Source organism: Coenobita brevimanus, chromosome 23 (assembly GCF_032717465.1).
Source record: "Coenobita brevimanus isolate Jiangsu-jjx chromosome 23, ASM3271746v2, whole genome shotgun sequence".
Classification (NCBI taxonomy): domain Eukaryota; kingdom Metazoa; phylum Arthropoda; class Malacostraca; order Decapoda; family Coenobitidae; genus Coenobita; species Coenobita brevimanus.
The window spans coordinates 60,127,307-60,131,306 of NC_136976.1; the positions used below are offsets into that span (position 1 = coordinate 60,127,307).

At 39.8% G+C, this 4,000-nt stretch overlaps 1 non-coding gene across 1 annotated transcript; it reads right to left on the minus strand.

Annotated features, from left to right (window-relative positions):
* Positions 1–2,831: 2,831 nt before the first annotated feature.
* Positions 2,832–2,950, minus strand: LOC145393229 (5S ribosomal RNA). The gene has a single exon (XR_013896181.1). It is a non-coding gene; the product is annotated as a 5S ribosomal RNA (ribosomal RNA).
* Positions 2,951–4,000: the final 1,050 nt, after the last annotated feature.

The following is a 4,000-nucleotide window of genomic DNA, read 5'->3' on the forward strand; positions in this document are numbered from 1 at the left end:
AAATCTTCCACAGGTATACCCACTAATGTTTAATAATATTCAGCTTAATCCTGCATCATCCTTGAACATGCTTGGGGTTTCATTTACTCGGGACTTATCTTGGAAAGATCATATTACATCTCTTGTAAAATTTGCTTCCAAGAGATTGGGTGTGCTAAGCCGACTCCGTTCCTTCTTTACCCCTGCACAATTGTTGACTCTATACAGGGGTCTTATCCACCCTTGTGTGGAGTACAACTCTCATGTGTGGGGAGGCTCCCCACATAGAGCTCTTCTCAATAGGGTGGAGTCAAAGGCTTTTCGTCTCATTAACTCTCCTCCTCTTACTGACTCCCTTCAACCTCTGTCTCTTCGCCGCACTGTTGCATCTTTATATCTTTTCTATCGCTACTTCAATGGTCACTGTTCCTCTGAACTGTCTGCATGCATTCCTCCACCTCTACGACGAGCGTGTAGCACCCGTCTAGCAGCAAACTCTCATCCCTTTTCTGTCCAACTCTGTAATGCATGAGTTAACCTTTACTCTCAGTCCTTCATTTATGCAACTGGTCAAATCTGGAACTGTCTCCCTCTGTCTGTATTTCCTGCTTCATATGATCTCCAGTCTTTCAAACGCAGTGTGTTGAGGCATCTCGAAATGATCGGATCTTGAATTTGGCTCTCTCTTGTTTTGTTTTTCTCTTGGAGGGAACTGTTATTGCGGGCTCATGGCCTTTGGTTCCTTCTTCCTCGCATAAAAAAAAAACACACACACACACACATACAAGGGGATAAGCCATCGTCCCGACCAGTCACTAATAGGTCTGATGGGCTAATGGTCCTCTTCTGCCGTATAAATGGTCGGTTGTGACGTAGGAGGGGGGGAGAGGAGGCCAGATTGCCTAGGGAGGATGGTTAATCAGTTCACTATCAGATGTCTCTCTGGTAAACTGAATAAATTCATCTGAGTAGCCAGAATAAATTTTGAAAAGCCTTATCATACTCAAGGGTTCTCCTGAAGGGAATAAAACCAACCAGTGGTAGTAAAATAACAAGAAAGTAGCGTCATAATGAAGTGACTGCACCATATTTATTACATGTTGTTTATCGTAAATAAAATTGTCCTGGCACCATAGTGAATTAATAAAGAAACGCCATCACAATGGAGAAGTTTAAGTATATTTTCTAACCCAAGTAAAACGACAGGTCTCTTCTGAGAGAGAGAGACAGACAGACAGACAGACAGGCTGACAGAGACAGACAGAGACAGACAGACAGACAGAGACAGAGACAGACAGACAGAGACAGACAGACAGAGAGGCAGACAGACAGAGAAGAGGAGGTGGCTTTATACAGATAGACAGGTAGATAGATAGATAGTGGATATGTAGATATATTGATATATGCCACTCTCATACTATTTCTACACCTTTTCATCACAAAATATGGACACAGAAAAAAATTTGAACCGTGCTGAATATCTAACGGGCAGAGTCAGTAGTATTTTTCTACACTGTTGCTCAAAAAAAAAAAAAAAAAAAAAATAGCTGGAAGGCAAAGAACAATCAAGGCCAATTAAGGTTTCAACGCAGCTCCCCCGGCAGGAAACAACATTCAAATAAATGAATAAAAGTAATGAACAAATAAGTCAATATGCCAGCATGTAAAGGACGAATATGTATATACCGGTGTGTGTGTGTGTGTGTGTATATATATATATATATATATATATATATATATATATATATATATATATATATATATAGATAGATAGATAGATAGATAGATAGATAGATAGGTAGATAGACAGATGGTTGGACAGATAGATGGATAGATCGATAGGTAGGTTAATGGACAGATAGTTATATAGATAAAGATATATCCCATTCTTATGCCATTTCTATACCTTTTCGTCGCAATATATATTGTTACATAGCCTATGATTTCATCATCCTTTGTGTAATTCTAACGTACAGTATGCTGCATGTTTGATCGCGAGCGTGTTCTACCTCACTCCCCCCCCTCCTCCCTTATAGTAGAGTAAGTCGTTCTTTCTGTTGTTCAGAGCAGGAGTGTCAACTCTTTGTCCCCTCTGGCTTCATTTGCGCGTCCTTCTTACAAGTTGTATCAAGCTCTGCCGGCCCCTATATAATGAGCTCAGTCTCTACATTAATTGCCACTTAGATCTACTCCTCATTTTGCTCACATCTCTGTCCTCCCCTGTACAGTTGTTATTATTGTGAGTGCTCAGGAAGTCTCCAACCATCTAGCAGCCGTGTAATTTGAGTATAAGTGTTATTACATTTTGTTCTTGTACTGTATAGCATAAGGTGTTGATTCGTAGGCCTAGTAAAGTTTTTGTAATTCATATTGTCAGCCAGTGGTAATAATATTTTGTATCTGTAATAATATATCTTGCATTCACTGAGTATTATCTGGTTTTCTCATTTTATCAGAGCTGACTTAGATAAATTTACTCTTGCTAATTTCGTGTTAATAGAGGCTATTGCAGTTAACCATATATTTAACCTGTTTTTTGCCATTACATTATCCTTATGAGTCCTGAATGTTTAGTTGTTAGTTTGAGCATTAAACTTTAACTTGTAATTTTACCTAACTCTTTTGTTTTGAACCTGGAACTTTACGGGACAGTGGTGATTTTTAGTATTCTCACTTAAAGTGTACATTATCTTTCTCTGTTCCGTAACAATATATATGTGTGTACATTTTTTATATTCATTCATTCATTGCCAGACGCCATGTATCTCAAACGGGGTGGTCAAGGGTTTAGAGTTAATTGTTTTACAGGGAGGGGTACTAATCCTCCACCAACCCCACTTGACACGTAGGGATGCCAAGAGCATCTGATGTTCCTAGGCGGTCACCCATCCAAGTACTAACCAGACCCAACGTTGCTTAACTTCGCTGATCGGATGGGAAGCGGTGTATTCAACGTGGTATGGCCGTTGGCAATTAAATATTGCGAGGATTCGAACCAGCGCTTGCAACTGCGTGAGTAAAGCTGCTTACCAAGTGAGATATATATATATATATATATATATATATATATATATATATATATATATATATATATATGAGACAGACTGACAAATGAGGAGATGAAGGAGCGTTGTAGTGTGGATGTGGATGTGATAGGAAGCGCTAGGAGAAACACACTGAGGTTGTTTGGCCATGTGGAGAGGATGGAGAGCGAGAGACTGACGAGGAGTATGTGTAAGTGATATGGAGGGGGGGAGAGGAAGGGGGAGGACAAGGATGAGATGGAGGGATGGCTTGGAGACATAGAGGTAGGATTAGGGTAGAGTCGGCGTGAGAAGGCTCCGGTGAAGCCAGAGAACTGTCAAACGGCCATATTGGTCAAGTCAAGAGGTCACGGCAAGACCTACTTGACGAAGATCGCTGTGCACTCCTACCTCTATGGCTGTGCCCATAGAGGTAACAGTCCTAATCCTACCTCCGTGGGTGTGGCCATGAGATTAAGCCTTTAATACCTCCAGCTGTGTGTCCACCTGGTATTGATCAGGGAGAATGCCAGAAACAAAGTAGACTTCATTCTACCTCTGGTTTTAGTTGTAGTTCAGCTGTGGGTGTGAGACGTTCTGTCCTAAGTTGTAACTCACCATCAAATAACCTAAGTCTCCAAAAATGCCCACCACCTGTGCCGCATTTGGGTGTAATGAAAGAGGAGATAAGAAATCTGACCCATCCATTACATTTCACCGGTGAGTATCTTTAGAGTGAATTATAATTTGTAAGTGTACATTATGTATATGACTGGAGTTAGTAAAGTCAAGCTGAATATTATTTAGAATAATAGATATAAACTTTTTTCATAATGTGCTGATATATATTATTTTAAATCATCTATCTGTCTTCCATCCTTCATTTTACCATATGTTCTTAAATGCTTCTTTTTTTTTTCATTCATTAACTACTTTCTTTTCTCCTTCCATTCATAACCTACTTTCTTCCTCATTTTTTCTGTTTGCAACTAAGAAAA